Below are 18,180 nucleotides of genomic sequence, written 5' to 3'. Positions count from 1 at the left end.
CTATGAACTCGTAATGACCTGGAGAATCATAATGGCAGGTCAGTTTTAGCATTTAGTGAACCTAGCAAAAAAGCCAAACAAAAAACAAGTGTGGGACTGCACTTTTTTTGCAATTTCACCGCACTTGGAATTTTTTTCCTGTTTTCTAGTACACGACATGCTAAAACCAATGATGTCGTTCAAAAGTACAACTCGTCCCGCAAAAAATAAGCCCTCACATGGCCAAATTGACGGAAAAATAAAAAAGTTATGGCTCTGGGAAGGAGGGGAGCGAAAAACGAACACGGAAAAACAAAAAATCCCAAGGTCATGAAGGGGTTAATAGTGGTGGGGGCCCTAAATCAGTTACCCGTATATACTCGAGTATAAGCTGACCCGAGTATAAGCCGACCCCCCTAATTTTGCCACAAAAAACTGGGAAAACTTATTGACTCGAGTATAAGCCTAGGGTAGGAAATGCAGCAGCTACCGGTGAATTTCAAAAATAAAAATAGATGCTCCATACCGTTCATTATGGCCCCATAGCTGTGCCATATAGTGCTCTGCACCGTTCATTATTGCCCCATAGATGTACCATAGAAAGCTGTGCCATTGCTGCTGCTGCGGCAATAAAAAAAAATGCCATACTCACCTCTCTTGCTTGCAGCTCCTCAGCGTCCCGTCCGACGTCTCTCCGCACTGACTGTTCAGGCAGAGGGCAGCGCGCACACTATTTGCGTCATCGCGCCCTCTGACCTGCACAGTCAGTGCGGAGAGACGCCGGGAAGATGGAGCGGCGCCCGGCGTGTGGAACGCGGACAGGTGAATATGTAATACTTACCTGCTCCTTCTCCCGGACAGCTGGTCTTCGGTGCCGCAGCCTCTTCCTCTATCAGCGGTCACCGTTACCGCTCATTAGAGAAATGAATATGCGGCTCCAACCCTATGGGAGTGGAGTCCATATTCATTTCTCTGATGAGCGGTCCCACGTGACCGCTGTACAGGGGAAGAGCTGCGGCACCCGGAGACCGTGGGACTGCAGGGACAGCGCCAGGAGCGCCGGAAGCAGGTAAGTATGCCTCAGTGCCCTCTCCCCCTCACCCGCCAACCCTGCCGCCCACCGTGACTTGAGTATAAGCCGAGAGGGGCACTTTCAGCCCAAAAATTTGGGCTGAAAATCTCGGCTTATACTCGAGTATATACGGTATGTATGGCGTTATTAGTGATATCGAAAGAGAGTGTTCCCTCACATTCCCCCTTAAACTTTTTACGGAAATCTCTCTGCCACCTATAAGGCCATAACTTTTTATGAAGGACCTCAATTCTCTTAGTGGTGGGGGAAGAAAACCTTTAGTCCGTAAGGGGTGATACAGGGAGAAAGGCTCAATCAAACAGGGGTGATAAAAGGAAAGGAGTTTCAGTCAATCATTAGTAATACAGGGAGAGGAGGCTCACTCAGGTGTGATACAGGGAGAGGGGGCTCACTCAGGGGTGATACAGGGAGTGGGGGCGCAGTTACGGGTGATACAGGGAGAGGTCTGTCAGTCAGCCAGGGGTGATACAGATCAGTCGGGTGATACAGGGGGAGGGGTCCATTCAGTCAGGAGAGATACAGGGAGAGGGGATGCAGTCAGTCAGGGATAATACAGGTAGAGGGGGCACAGTCAGTGGTGATACAGGAAGAGGGGACGCAGTCAGGGGTGATATAGGGAGAGGGGGTACAGGCAGGGGTGACACGAGAGGGGGCACAGTCAGGGGTGATATAGGGAGAGGGGGTGCAGTCAGGGGGACACGAGGGGGCGCAGTCATGGGTGACACGAGGAAAGGGGGTGCAGTTAGCAGAGATGCAGGCAGAAGGGGCTAAGTCAGGTGTGATACAAGGAGAAGGGGCTCAGTCAGTCGAGATATAGAGGGAGGGGTCTCAGACAGTCAGGGGTAATACATGGGGGAGGGGTTCAGTAAGGGGTAATACAGGGAGAAGGGGTTCATTAAGTCAGGAATAATACAGAGGGAGGGGCTCATTCAGTCAGGGGTGATACAGGGAGAGGGGCTCAGTCAGGGCTGATACAGGGAGAGGTGTGTCAGTCAGCCAGCGGTGATACAGATCAGTTGGGTGATACAGGGAGAGGGGGCTCATTCAGTCAGAGGTGATACAGGAAGAGGGTCTCAGGGGTGATACAGGAAGGGGGCGCACTCAGGGGTGATACAGGGAGAGGGAGTGCAGTCAGCCGAGAAACAGGGAGAAGGGGCTCAGTCAGGGGTGAAACAGGGAGAAGGGGAGCAGTCAGTGGTGATACAGGAAGAGGGGATGCAGTCAAGGGTGATACATGGAGAGGGTGTTCAGTCAGTTGTCATATAGGGGGAGGGTTCTCATTCAGGGGTAATACATGGGGAGGGGTTCATTCAGTCAGGGGTAATACAGGGGGAAGGGATCAGTCGGGGGTGATAAATGGAGAAGGGGGCTCATTCAGTCAGAGGCGATACAGGAAGAGGGGGCTCAGTCAGTTGTGATACAGGGGAAGGGGTCTCAGACAGTCAGGGGTTATACAGGGGGAGGGATGTCAGTCAGGGGTGATACAGGGAGAAGGTGCTCAGTCAGGGGTGATACAGGGAGAGGGGGCACAGTCAGCGGTGATACAGGGAGAGGGGATGCAGTCATCGGTGATACAGGGAGAGGGGATGCAGTCAGTCGTGATGCAGGGGGAGGGGGCGCAGTCAGTCGTGATACAGGGGGAGTGGGCTCAGTCAGGGGTAATGCATGGGGAGTTCATTCAGTCAGGGGTAATAAAGGGGAAGGGATTAGTCGGGGATGATACAGAGAGACGGGGTGCAATTAGGGGTAATACAGGGAGAGGGGATGCAGCCAGGGATGACACAGGGAGAGGGGGTGCAGTCGGGTGATACAGGGAGAGGGGTTGCAGTCAGTCATGGGTAATACAGGGGGAAGGGATCAGTTGGGGGTGATAAAGGGAGAGGGGTTCACTCAGTTAGGGGTAATACAGGTAGAGGGGGCACAGTCAGGGGTTATACAGTGAGGAGGCTGCCAGGGGTGATACAGGGAGAGGGGGTGCAATCAGCGGTGATACAAGGAGAAGGGGCTCAGTCAGATGTGATAGAGGTTCATTCAGTCACAGGTAATACAGGGAGAGGTGTGTCAGTCAGCCAGGGGTGATGCAGTTCTGTTGGGTGATACAGGGAGGGGGCTCATTCAGTCAGAGGGGATACAGGTTGAGGGGGCACAGTCAGTCAGGGGTGATACAGGGAGAGCAGTGTCAGTCAGTCAGAGGTAATACATGGGGAGGAGTTCATTCAGTCAGGGGTAATAAAGGGGGAAGGGATCAGTTGGGGTGATACAGGGAGAGGGGGCTCAGTCAGGGGTGATACAGGGTGAAGGGGATCAGTCAGTCGTGATACAGGGAGACAGTCTCAGTCAGGGGTTATACAGGGAGAGGGGGTGCAGTCAGGGGTGATACAGGGAGAGGGGGCACAGTTAGGGGTGATACAGGGAGAGGTAGCGCAGTCAGGGGTGATACAGGTTGAGGGGGCAGTCAGTCAGAGGTGATACAGGGAGGGGGCACAGTCAGCGGTGATACAGGGAGGGGGCTCAGTCAGGAATACAGGGAGAGGGGTGTCAGTCAGGAGTAATACATAGGTGAGTTCATTCAGTCAGAGGTAATACAGGGGGAAGGGGCACAGTCAGGGGTGATACAGGGAGAGGGGGCTCAGTCTGGTGTGATACAGGGAGAGGGGGCACAGTCAGGGGTGATACAGGGAGAAGGGGCTCATTCAGTCAGAGGTGATACAGGGAGAGGGTGCACAGTCAAGGGTGATACAGGGAGAGGGTTTATATTCATGGGTGATACAGGGAGAGGGGCTCAGTCAGGGGTTATACAGGGAAACGGGGGCGCAGTCAGGTGAGATACAGGGAAAGAGGATGCAGTTGGGTTTGGCATGGGGCCCTCAATAAGTTTTATGTGATGCTGAGGTAGTCAGGTGCATAGATGAGACTCATTTTTGTTCTGCACCACCAGGGAGCCATTTATCTCCCTCTTCTCCTTACACTGTGCCTGTGATGTTGTGGAGGGGCGCACACTCTTTATAAATCACAACATGGCTCTTTACTTGAGCTGTACTGTACAGCAGAGAAGACAAATAAAATTAAACTTGAATGGCTGCTGTGCGTCCAATCATTGTTAGGCTACTTTCACACTAGCATCGGCCCGTCGCAGTGCGTCGGGCCGACGTACCGACGCATCCTGTGACAACACAGCACAACGGGGGCAGCGGATGCATTATTACAATGCATCCGCTGCCCCATTGTGAGTTGCGGGGAGGAGCTGCTGGTTCAACCCAGGGAAGAGCAGTGACATGAAGTAATCAGGAGGGAACAGCGCTCTGTGATATACAAATGATGATCCTGCAACAGGCGAGTGTGTCAGCGGTGATGTGCTGGAAGGGTAGTAGTAAAGTACACGCTGGGAGGAGTCATGTGTACTGCTTGCAGTTCCTCGAAGGGTGAGACAACTCTGGAGAGCAGTGCACGCATCACAGCTGACACGTGACCTGTCATTTAAGCCCTTTTTCATTCTGCTCACCGGGCCCCAGGGGCAGGGGTGGGTTATGGCACACATCTCATCAGGGAGCTTCACGGTCATCAACACAGAACAGCCACGCAGCACCAAGGGAGCTCCCTCCACCTCTTTTGTGATGTCCTGGTGTCAGGCGACAGTTCCTACACGACGATGTCATTGCGTAAGTGCCGGCACATACACATGCTGGAAACCGAATGTGCAGCTGCAGATCGTATGAGAGGTAAATAAGAAACTTTGTTTTTTTTTTTTTTTAAATAAAATAATTAAATGGGTGTGGGGAGCAAATGATGCTGGATGGAGGATGATAAATGATGCTATATTGAGGGTGCAGTGGGGAGATCATATGGTGATGATTTGAGACTAGGGGTGGGGGACAGCACATGATGAGTTGAGGGTGGGGGGGAGCAAATGATGAATTGGGTGGGGAGGTCTTGTTACTGTGGAGAGGGGCACTCTGTCACTTTTTTCTTTATCGGACGTAGTGTATAAATTGGGGAATGTGCTCTGTAAGCGGTGCTCTAGATAACTTATTTTCTGCAGAGAAGAGTCCTGGCTGCCAGAAGTGATGGCAGTCTGTGCTGGATGAAGAAGAAAAGCAAACATGAAGGAATTCAAATAGAGATGTGTGTTACTTGTACATTTACAATATACACTGTACATTTACAATATACACTGTATACTATATAGAGTAACTATGTGATCGGTGATGCCTGTATTACCTGTACACTGACACTATATGCAGAGCTCCTATATATAAAGTCACCGTTGATCACTGTATTACCTGTACTTTATACTATGTGTAGAGCGCCTGTGTATAGTGGCACTTATGGCAATAGTATTGGGTTTTGTTTTTTTAATGATCAGTACTGTAGTATACGGTCATTAAGTGGTGGTAATATGTGGTCTGGTCATCATGTAGCGTTATTTCTTTCTTGTCTGTGGTATTTTTTCCAGTCATGGTGGTAATATTTGGATTGGCCATGGTAGGACAGTATTTGTCTCTTGTATGTGGTATTATTGAGCTTTAAAAAAAAAGTTATATATATATATATATATATATATATATATATATATATATATATACCTAAAAAGAGTATAAAATATTTTGAGAATGTTTTAAAAGGTTAGAGTAGGGCCCTGCCAAAAAGAGTCTACATTGTTGTGATGACAGGCTGAAAAAATATTTTGGCCAAAACAAAAGCTGATGGCAATGTATGTGATATGGTGCTCGATGGGAATTTTCAATGTGTGATTAGTGAGGATGTGATGCTGAAGCGGAGATTTTCCCCCAAGAGTGGGCAGTGGGACTGCGGAAGATTTGAGGGGGTGGAACCTGGGAAGAGTCAAGCGGTCTGAAAACGTTGAAGTATGAAATGCCTGGTGGAAATGCTGATTCAGACTATCCTGAGTTACATCCTTTCATCAATTTTTCTCTGCCATCCACAGAGATTAGCTACAGTGCCATTAGTTGCAAACTTCTTGATTATGTTGTGCACTGTGGACAAAGGAACATCAAGATCTCTGGACCTGGACCTTGAGATTAGAATTATAAAAATAAATGTATATAGCGCCAACATATTCCACAGTGCTTTAAGTTTGCACACATTATCATCGCTGTCCTCGATAGAGAATTTAGATTGTGAGCCTCATCAGTATGTCTTTGGAATGTGGGAGGAAACCTGAGTGCCTGAAGGAAAACCATGCAAACATGGGGAGAACATACAAACTCCTTGCAGATGTTGTCCTTGGTGGGATTTGAACCCAGGAGTCCAGCACTGCATTGCTGCAGTGCTAACCACTGAGCCACCATGCTGCCCCCTAATTTTTTCCACAATTTTGGTTCTCAATTCTTCAGACACTTCTCGTCTCTTTCTGTTCCCCATGCTTATTTTGGCACACACACAGTGCAAAGATTGAATCAATTTCTCCCTTTTTTCTGGTTTCAGATGTAATGTTCATAATGCCCACATCTGTTACTTGCCACGTGCCAGTTTGAACAAGCATTACATGCTTGAAACAAAGTTGGTTACTCACAATTTTGGAAAGGTGCGAAAAATTGTGTGGCCCAATTTTGCCCAATATGCCTTTATTAGAGTTGAGCGAATTTGTTCGGATTCGGTTCCGAATAAGATTGGCATAGAATATTGTTTTTGTAATAGTCGTGGAACACAGCCAAACATCATTAGAGTCAATTGGAGTAGAATTTACCAAATATGTTCGGAACTGATCATCAAACATACATTTGGCACAAATAGCGTACCAATATGGCACGAATATGGCAAATTCAGATTTGGCGACCAAATCTGAACAAACATGTTCAACTCTAGCCTTTGGGGTTTTTTTTCTGTGTGTTGCTCTTATACACAAAAGAAAACATGTAAAAAAAAAATGATGTGTGATTGCAATAATTTTCTGGGAGAAATATATATACATATATATATATATATATATATATATATATATATATATATATATATATAATTTTATACACACAACGTATATATCCACTCACATTAGGTGCTATATATAGTTTTCATTACACAGTATAAATAGCTCTATCAGGAGGTAATGTAGGAATCGTGACCGCTCTATCACCATTGTGGATGTGGTGTGAGGTGTTGTGATCAGTTCTGCTTTCAACTGAAGAAGGCACAAGTTCAAAGCTCCATCATTCATTCCAGCATTGAAGTAACAGAGGTCAGTGCTGGGGGGCAGATCACTAACAGCCAATGAATGTGTGCTGGACATTGAGGTCAGTGCTGGACACTACTAGTTCTGGCAGTGAGCTTAGGGGTAAAAAAAACAAAAAAAAAAAAACAGTAATCTGCCTTGTCTGGAGATAAGCATGTAAACAAACTAGGTGCAGGGAATGAAGTTACATTTAGGAGGAATAGAAGGTAGAAACAAACAAAAAAAAAAAACACAAAACAGAATGCATAGTGAATACAGCTTAAAAAAATTGACGGAGGCTTTTAGCGTTAGATAACCTCTAATTGTGAAACATGTGCCAAGTTTGTTAAGCAGTGTGTGCCTTTTAATTAATTTTTTGCATCCTTAACATGCTATGCGCCACAGCAAGAAAGTTCTGGACTGGCGTACATTTGTCATAATTTACTCCACCTCAGTAGGGTAAATTCTGAGGTGTTTGTCAAGTGCGCTTAGTCATGGCCCCTGCATTTTTTTTTGCTAAAGGGAACCTGTCACCAGATTTTGGAGCTATAAGATGCGGCCACTGCCTTTCAGTGCATTCTATAATGCTGTAGACCTGCAAGTGAAGAAAAATATGTTTTATTATACTCACCTGCGGGGCGGTCCGCTCCGATGGGTGTTGCAGGTCCGGGTCCGGCGCCTCCCATTTTCTTGAGACACCGCCCTCCTGCTTCTTCCTCGCTCCCCGGCATTGGCGTTCCTGTTGAGGGCAGAGCAAAGTACTGCAGTGCTCAGGTGCTGGGCCTCTCTGACCTTTCCCGGTGCACTGCAGTATTTTACTCTGCCCTCAAGAGGGCAGAGAAGTACACCTGCGCAGGACGCCAATGCCTGGGAACGAGGGAGAATCAGGAGGGCGGCGTCATAAGAAGACGCGAGGTGCCGGACCCGGACCTGCGACACCCATCGGACCGGACCGCCCCCCCAGGTGAGTAATAAAACTTATTTTTCTTCACTTGCATTATAGAATGCTGTAGATAAGCCCTGAAAGGCAGTGGCCTCATCTTATAGCGGCAAAATCTGACGAGGTTCCTTTTAAGTGGCCAGACTGGTGTAAAAGGGAAAAATTTTTAAGCAGTTTTATGTACTGACCATAGTAACCAGATTCCACCATTGTCTTCAGTGTATACAGTTATATGAAAAAGTTTGGGCACCCCTATTAATCTTAAGCTTAATGTTTTATAAAAATAAATTGTTTTTTTTGCAACAGCTATTTCAGTTTCATATATCTAATAACTGTTGAACACAGTAATGTTTCTGCCTTGAAATGAGGTTTATTGTACTAACAGAAAATGTGCAATCTGCATTCAAACAAAATTTGACAGGTGCATAAGTATGGGCACCCCACCAGAAAAGTGACATTAATATTTAGTAGATCCTCCTTTTGCAAAAATAACAGCCTCTAGTCACTTCCTGTAGCTTTTAATGAGTTCCTGGATCCTGGATGAAGGTATTTTTGACCATTCCTCTTTACAAAACAATTCCAGTTCAGTTAAGTTTGATGGTCGCCGAGCATGGACAGCCCTCTTCAAATGATCCCACAGATGTTCAATGATATTCAGGTCTGGGGACTGGCATGGTCATTCCAGAACAGTGTAATTGTTCCTCTGCGTGAATGCCTGAGTAGATTTGGAGCGGTGTTTTGGATCATTGTCTTGCTGAAAGATCCATCTCCTGCGTAACTTCAACTTTGTCACTGATTCATGAACATTATTGTTAAGAATCTGCTGATACTGAGAGGAATCCATGGGTCCCTCAATGTTAACAAGATTCCCGGTGCCGGCATTGGCCACACAGCCCCAAAGTGTGATGGAACCTCCACCAAATTTTACTGTGGGTAGCAAGTGTTTTTCTTGGAATGCTGTGTTTTTTGGCCGCCATGCATAACGCCTTTTTTTATGACCAAACAACTCAATCTTGATTTCATCAGTCCCCAGGACCTTCTTCCAAAAAGAAATTGGCTTCTCCAAATGTGCTTTTGCATACCTCAGCCAACTCTGTTTGTGGCGTGCTTGCAGAAATGGCTTCTTTTGCATCACTCTCCCATACAGCTTCTCCTTGTGCAAAGTGCGTTGTATAGTTGACCGATGCACAGTGACACCATCTGCAGCAAGTTGATGCTGCAGCTCTCTGGAGGTGTTCTGAGGATTGTCCTTGACTGATCTCACCATTCTTCTTCTCTGCCTTCCTGATGTTTTTCTTGGCCTGCCACTTCTGGCCTTAACAAGAACTGTACCTGTGTTCTTCCATTTCCTTACCATGTTCCTCACAGTGGATATTGACAGGTTAAATCTCTGAGACAGATTTTTGTATCCTTCCCCTGAACAACTATGTTGAATAATCTTTGTTTTCAGATCGTTAGAAAGTTGTTTTGAGGAGCCCATGATGCCACTCTTCAGAGGAGATTCAAACAGGAGAACAACTTGCAAGTGACCACTTTAAGTAGCTTTTCTCATGATTGCATACACCTGGCTATGAAGTTCAAAGCTCAATGAGGTTAGAAAACCAAAAAAAAGTGCTTTAGTAAGTCAGTCAAAAGTAGGTAGGAGTATTTAAAACAAGAAAATGATAAGGGTGCCCATACTTATGCACCTGTCAAATTTTGTTTGAATGCAGATTGCACATTTTCTGTTAGTACAATAAACCTCATTTCAAGGCAGAAACATTACTGTGTCCAACAGTTATTAGATATATGAAACTGAAATAGCTGTTGCAAAAAAAACAATTTTTATAAAATATTAAGCTTAAGATTAATAGGGGTGCACAAACTTTTTCATATAACTGTATATATGAAAAAAAAAAAACAAAAAAAAAAAAAAAAAACTACACAACAACATAGGTGCCATTAGAAAAACGCTTTATTAACAGGACTGAAAAAAAAATCCACTCTACAATTTATGACTGCAGAACATGTGGAGAGGTCTCTGGATTCTACGCGGTTGATATCCAAGGCAGACAGCGTAAACAGCCTTCTCCCAGCTCTCTGTACTCCACAGCTGAGAGTGTAGGATGTTTACATTATCGGTCACTCAGAAGGAAGCACATCGGCTGCTGGATGCGACATTTGCCTGCAGAATGTAAAATGACAACATAAGCAAATAAAGATAAGCTATAAAATAACAGAATTTAACATCACAACAATTAAATGAAGGGCCAAATGTGTTTACGCAAGTGTACCCCAAATCTATGGCTCTCCAGCTGTTGAAAAACTACAACTCTCATCATGTTCTGACAGTCTTCAGCTGTCTGAGCTCAATGGAAAATTCAGTTGTGCAGCAGCTGGAGAGCCACAGTTTGGTGGGAGATGCCAATATACAAAATGGCTTCTTTTGCAAGTTTGCTATGGAACATCCAACACACCCTTAAAACTGGAAGTTTTAGTTTCAAAAGGTAGTCTAACAAAACGGTGAACAGAAAGAAATAAAAAGCCAACACAGATCAACTTTCTACATAAAAATTCTGGTTGACTGCTGTTAGCTGCATATCTGACTGCCGTGACCTACAACAATTCTGAGAACTGTACTCTGCAGAGCCCAAGGTTAATGGACACGTGACCAAAGCAGCAGTAACGCATTGAGAGGTCACTGGAGCCAGAAGAACAGGAACCAACTGAGCAGGGTTGCCAAGTGTCCAGAAATTCCAGGACCGTTCGTAAAAATAGAGAACTTCTATGCCCTGGCTGTAAAATATTTAAGGCCTCTGATATTTTTCAAACTGAAGAAACCTATTATCAGCATTTTACAGTGAAGGCAGCTGATGTCTTCATATAAAGAGTTATGGGCTGCAGACATGTAGCACCCTAATGACATGGTTTTTCAATGTGACCATAAAAATTTATTTATTTTTTTTCTAAACTGTCAAGGAAAAAAAAAAAACTTAACTCAAGTTTTCAATTCTGTGAAACATTGCCATAGGAACATTCTATCAGTGAGGTTACTGCGAAAACACACTTGAATAACCAAAATGTTTTTGGCATTAAGCAGCAATATCCACTTGATTAGGGTGGATTTGCCTCGTCTTTCCCACAAATGCCTGAATGGATTTGCTATCCACAGCAGACACTCCCGTACATTTCAGGAGCACATCTTGACAACATCCTGCCTTTTCTTCTTTCACCAAAAAACATCCTCCCTAAAAACAAAAAGGAAAGAAGAATTACTATATGACTTAGTATAATTTACATAAACCAAGGTGTTAAAGCGCCACTCCAGCAGGTTTAATATATTATTTCAGTGTTGGAGTGATGCCACTAATGCAAGTTCCCTGACTCTAATCTTATACTTGCCAGGCGCCATCTTCATCTCTTTCTGACGTTCCTCCGATATATTGAGAAGTGACCGCCGGCTCACCCAGCAAACACTGGAGCAATGTGGAAGTCACAAATTGCTGGAGACGGAGCAGAGTGGGGCCACGGGACTAGAGCGGTGCCGGAAAAGTGGTGAAGACGGCGGAGGGTGAGTGAGTAGATTACCAGGGTCAGGGAAATTAAAGTGCTGAAACCAAAAACAAAAAGAAAGCTGGAGTGGTGCTTTAGGGTAATTTACAGATTCACTCAGCATTATGAATGAACACGCCAATTTTAACTACTTTATGGTTTACGAATCCGGAAATGGTTAAAAATAGCAACAAAAGCACGAACACGTCAAAAGCAGAGTCTTTTTTTAAATATTGCTATGATTTTATTTTTTTTAATTTTTGGATCGGCGCTTTTTCTGGTGGAATCTGCCTAAAAGATACAACCTTGGCATCAGTTTGTACGTTTCTGCATGAGTTTCTCCGATATGTACAAATACGTAGTGATGCACACTCCCCAACAGTGGAAAAGTGTACAGCATTCTACAGGCAGCTTATTAGTGTGGAGTACAATGCATGCACAATTACCGCACCCAGATTATCCTCCAGACGCTTACACATTACATACATTACTTCACATGAGAAGAATCTTTGATGTATGGCACATGATACAGAAGCAGCTTAACATAGGACTGGAATGTAACACTATACATGACAAAAGGAACCATACGGAACGGAAACTTCATGTTGATCTATACTTTTCCAGTAGTGAAAGAGTGCTCCAATTACATATACCGGTAGTTTTCCAGTACCAAATGGGGCTCTCTTTAGGGAGATGTCCTATAAATATATTAGAACCATTTCCTTTGCAGACTACACTTTGGGCGTTCGAAAACAAAGCTATAGCGGAGTGTGCAGTTAATACCACACACACACACACACGACAGTTGCGGTGTAATGCAGCTCATTACACAGTTCGTACCTGCACTAGGCTGAGCTAAATATCAACATTAATATTTGTATTTATGGCAATTAAAATTTAAGCTTTCCCCGCCCGTCTTGGACATATCAGCCATACAGCAATAAATCTATCGCTCAATTTACATCAGCAATGGAGGTTCCCGTGGAGATGCCAGCATTCTTTTTCTTTCACTAAAATATTGGACACCCTATTTGATGGATGCCAATATTAGTCAAAATGGCTCATCATATGACCTATCCTTCCATCACAGTTATAAATGCTTTTGTGCCGTTACCAATATGGGGCAGAACAACAATTCATAGCGGTGGTGCAACGCAACCCAAGATAAGGCTAACAGTTTTACTCAATGTCCACATTCACTGGGACAGACCGTGTCACTTTCAAATGTTGCATAAGAAAAAAAGGTCACATGAAATTATAAAAAGGAACTCATACAAATTAGACCACAAGCAATGGATTGACGGTTATTAATTTTTTTTTTTTTCATTTATTTATTGATTTTAAAGACTAAGGCCTTACGTACACAACAACTCCTGTGTATTGTCAGGAGGTTTTTTTTGTTTTCTTCCCCATTAAAGTGCATTTAAAAAACAAAAAACAAGCAGAATAACAAGGAACAGACTGGTTATCCAAGTGATAAACGTCATAGCCACATATTGGAAGGGGCCCAAAAACAGCTTTGTGCAGAGGATGTAGCTTTTGTGAATGCAAATATCTAGAACCAGAGCTTTTACAGCCATTAGCCCATTTCCTTCATTACAAGGGAGTCTCCCAAATGACTCCATGACCGAACAACCATCGCAGAAATTGTTCTATGATCTGTTTACAGAAGCAACTTTAGCTAGAAGTAATGTGGGAGAGGAGACTCCAATCAGCTCCATCAATGAAAAACAATGCAGCCCTCGACAAGAATCTACCCAAGCTCCGTCACATGGCAGGGGTTAAGGACTTGCTCAGCAGGTTTACTTTTTGGATGGATTTCTGCTTCTTGTTGATTTTTCTACTTAATTAAAATATCTAACCCCACAAAATATACGGTAAATCATTTATTTGTACGACAGACCAGTAGCAAATGAATGTACGCTCCTTGTAGACTGAGTTATACGAAACTGAAAATACAAATTTGACCAGCAATGTAGTACAAGGAAACCACAGGGCTTTACTTCAAACTAGAACACGGGCGACCAGAAAGAAAAAACATTATTAAAGTGCCGAGAGGTGCCACTCAAATCCCTTCTACTAACAAGAAACAACAACCTGAGGTCTACATCCAAGTATAAAATTGTATCTAAAAAGTTTGTTTCCCATATAGCATCTAGTCATGGGGCCAATCATTGCCATATTGACCTGATGTTGCCATGAAGACAACCGGGTCACTAGGCACTATCAAGTTTGTTAGTTCATGCGCAGTGCATGAACTAACTTGTGTCAGTGCAGCATTAATAGTTAGAAAGCATAGCAATGCTCCTGCATTGCTATGCTTTATTACTGAGAGTGCAGAAAGTCAAAGTAAAAAAACAAAAACACAATGCTTTTTCATCATACCGCCAAACAAAAAATGGAATAAAACGTAATCAAAAAGACATGTAAATAAAAATGGTATCACTGAGAAAGTCATCTTGTGCCGCAAAAAAAAACAAGCTGCCATACAGCTCAGTCAGCAGACAAATGGGGAAAAAAAAAGGTGTTATAGTTCCCAGAATAAACTAATGCAAAAATTATTTTATTTTTTCTATAAAGTTTGTGTAAAAGCACAAAAAAATAATAATAATGTGGTATCACTGTAATTACACTGATCCAAAGAACAAGCCTGCATAATTGATATATATTTTATATATACACACACATACATACATACATACATACATACAGTGCCTGGCAAAAGTATTCGGCTCCCTGGAACTTTTCAATCTTTTTCAACATATCATGCTTCAAAACATAAAGATACCAAGTGTAAATTTTTGGTGAAGAAACAACACGTTATTAGGCGTCGAGTTCCTGCTGCTGCACAGGGGGAATCTCGAGCCATGTCCGCTGCAGTCTCCCATTCTTCTCCAGCCGCAGTGGAGCCTGCTCAGCAGACGTCGGTCCCAGCGCCTGGCCAGATACTGCATGTTTGGTCACTGCTGCCTTTCCAGGTTCAGCCATTACAACTAGTGCTGCTCGGCAGCGAGCAGGCGCTCCTGGGACTAAGTCCTGCTTTTCCCCTCCCGAGCATGCCCAGGGGAAGACCTCTCATTAGAGGTCAGGGGTCAAGCTCAGGTCCTGTAGCAGCTCCTATTGGTCCACTAGGAAGGTCCTGAACTGCTACAGCTATAAAAGGTTTGCATGGCCGCACAACCATGCGCTAGTATCATTTCTGTTTGGCAGTTGCCAGAGGATACTCTGCCACACTGTATATACATGGTGTGAGTCTGTTTAGCCATGGGGCTGTACACTCAGGTAGGCAGCTAGCGTCAGTGGGGGCAATTAGCCTTGGCTTAGCATCTGGTTCCTTCATGTGTGCGGTTACCACAGAAGAGTTCCAGAGCAAGCACAACTTTTAGTTAGGATTTTAGTCCCTGTGTACAGCGCAACTCTGAGGCAACAGAGCTCCCCTTCATTTCACACAAGGTGAAGTTTAACCCACGTGTGAGCTCAGTGTCCATCCGCCATTAATTGCAGCAGGTATCTTTGTACGGTGGACCCCGGGCTGTGAACGCACCTCGTATCTATCACCCTATTACTTGGTGCGCTCCGCTAGCCCTAACACAGGTGGAACACAATTGTGAAGTTGAACAAAATTTATTGCTTATTTTAAATTTTTGTAGAAATTCAAAAACTGAAAAGTGGGGCGTGCAATATAATATTTGGCCCCTTTAACTTAATACTTTGTAATCGTAGCAAAAGTTGGCACAACAGCTACAAGTCGCTTGGGGTATGTCTCTATCAGTTTTGTACATCGAGACTGAAATTCTTCCCCATGCTTCCTTGGCAGCTCAAGCTTAGTGAGGTTTGATAGATCGTTTATCAACAGCAGTTTTCAGCTCTTTCCACAGATTCTCGATTGGATGGAGGTCTGGACTTTGACTTGGCCATTCTAACACCTGGATATGTTTATTTGTTAACCATTCCATTGTAGATTTTGCTTAATGTTTGGGATCATTGTCTTGTTGGAAGACAAATCTCCATCCCAGTCTCAGGTCTTTTGCAGACTCCCAACAGGTTTTCTTCAAGAATGGTCCTGTATTTGGCTCCATCCATCTTCCCATCAATTTTAACCATCTTCCCTGTCCCTGCTGAAGAAACGCAGGCCCAAACCATGATGCTGCCATCACCATGTTTGACAGTGGGGATGGTGTGTTCAGGGTGATGAGATGTGTTGCCTTTACGCCAAACATATCGTTTGGCATTGTTGCCAAAAAGTTCAAGTTTGGGTTCATCTGACCAGATCACCTTCTTCCACGATTGGTGTATCCCAGGTGGCTTGTTGCAAACTTTAAGCAACACTTTTTATGGATCTTTGAAAACTGGCTTTCTTCTTGACACTCTTCCATAAAGGCCAGATTTGTGAAGTGTACGACTAATTGTTGTCCTATAGCCAGACTGTCCCACCTCACCTGTAGATCTCTGCAGTTCATCCAGAGTGATCATGGGCCTCTTGGCTGCATCTCTGATCAGTCTTCTCCTTGTTTGAGGTGAAAGTGTAGAGGGACGGCCGGGTCTTGGTAGATTTGCAGTGGTATGATACTCCTTCCATTTCAATATGATCGATTGCACAGTGCTCCTTGGGATGTTTAAAGTTTTGGTAATCATTTTGTATCCAAATCCGGCTTTAAACTTTTCCATAACAGTATTACGGACCTGCCTGTTGTGTTCCTTCATCATGATGCTCTCTGTGCTTCAAACAGAACCCTGAGACCATCACAGAGCATGTGCATTTATACGGAAACTTCATTACACACAGGAGGATTATATTTATCATAATTAGGCATTTACGACAACATTGGATCATTCAGAGATCCACAATGAACTTCTGGAGTGAGTTTGCTGCACTAAAAGTAAAGGGGTCGAATAAATACTGCACGCCCCACTTTTCAGTTTTTGAATTTCCACAAAAATTTAAAATCAATAAATTTCGTTCAAGTTCACAATTGTGTTCCACTTGTTGTTTCTCCATCAAAAATTTACATTTGGTATCTTTAGGTTTTAAGCATGATATGTGGGAAAAGGTTGAAAAGTTCCAAGGAGCTGAATACTTTCACAATGCACTGTATGTACAGTACAGGCCAAAAGTTTGGACACCTCATTTAAAGATTTTTTTCTGTATTTTCATGACTATGAAAATTGTACATTCACACTGAAGGTATCAAAATTATGAATTAACACATGTGGAATTATATACTTAACAAAAAAGTGTGAAACAACTGAAATTATGTCTTATATTATTCTAGTTTCTTCAAAGTAGCCACCTTTTGCTTTGATGACTGCTTTGCACACTCTTGACATTCTCTTGATGAGCTTCAAGAGGTAGTCACCGGGAATGGTCTTCCAACAATCTTGAAGGAGTTCCCAGAGATGCTTAGCACTTGTTGTCCCTTTTGCCTTCACTCTGCGGTCCAGCTCACCCCAAACCATCTCGATTGGGTTCAGGTCTGGTGACTGGAGGCCAGATCATCTGGCATAGCACCCCATCACTGTCCTTCTTGGTCAAATAGCCCTTACACAGCCTGGAGGTGTGTTAGGGGTCATTGTCCTGTTGAAAAATAAATGATGGTCCAACTAAACGCAAACTGGATGGAATAGCATGCCGCTGCAAGATGCTGTGGTAGCCATGCTGGTTCAGTATGCCTTCAATTTTGAATAAATCCCCAACAGTGTCACCAGCAAAGCACCCCCACACCATCACACCTCCTCCTCAATGCTTCACGGTGGGAACCAAGCATGCAGAGTCCATCCGTTCACCTTTTCTGCGTCGCACAAAGACACGCTGGTTAGAACCACAGACCTCAAATTTGGACTCATCAGACCAAAGCACAGATTTCCACTGGTCTAATGTCCATTCCTTGTGTTCTTTAGCCCAAACAAGTCTCTTCTGCTTGTTGCCTGTCCTTAGCAGTGGTTTCCTAGCAGCTTTTTTACCATGAAGGCCTGCTGCACAAAGTCTCCTCTTAACCATTGTTGTTGAGATGTGTCTGCTGCTAGAACTCTGTGTGGCATTGACCTGGTCTCTAATCTGAGCTGCTGTTAACCTGCGATTTCTGAGGCTGGTGACTCGGATAAACTTATCCTCAGAAGCAGAGGTGACTCTTGGTCTTCCTTTCCTGGGCGGTCCTCATGTGAGCCAGTTTCTTTGTAGCGCTTGCTGGTTTTTGCCACTGCACTTGGGGACACTTTCAAAGTTTTCCCAATTTTTCGGACTGACGGACCTTCATTTCTTAAAGTAATGATGGCCACTCATTTTTCTTTACTTAGAATTTGTATTAAGGCAAGATAAAAGCAGCTAACAGTCTATTCAGTGGGACTATCAGCTGTGTATCTACCAGACTTCTGCACAACACAACTGATGGTCCCAACTCCATTTATAAGGCAAGAAATTCCATTTATTAAACCTGACAGGGCACACCTGTGAAGTGAAAACCATTCCCG

General features: G+C 44.1%; 1 long non-coding RNA gene across 2 annotated transcripts in view; it reads right to left on the bottom strand.

The window, feature by feature from the left end:
- Nucleotides 1-10,117: 10,117 nt before the first annotated feature.
- Nucleotides 10,118-18,180, bottom strand: part of LOC138637713 (uncharacterized) — a 52,779-nt gene continuing 44,716 nt past the window's right edge. Inside the window, exons 2-3 of one of the 2 annotated variants that reach the window (XR_011312420.1) lie at nucleotides 11,348-11,408; nucleotides 10,118-10,345 (exon numbers count right to left, since the gene is read on the bottom strand). This is a non-coding gene — a long non-coding RNA (uncharacterized lncRNA). Of the gene's footprint in view, nucleotides 11,771-18,180 lie in introns of both variants that reach the window. The other variant, XR_011312421.1, reaches the window with a different exon arrangement.

This window comes from Ranitomeya imitator, chromosome 5, assembly GCF_032444005.1.
Source record: "Ranitomeya imitator isolate aRanImi1 chromosome 5, aRanImi1.pri, whole genome shotgun sequence".
Taxonomy (NCBI): domain Eukaryota; kingdom Metazoa; phylum Chordata; class Amphibia; order Anura; family Dendrobatidae; genus Ranitomeya; species Ranitomeya imitator.
This window is presented reverse-complemented; position numbering and strand designations above follow the sequence as displayed.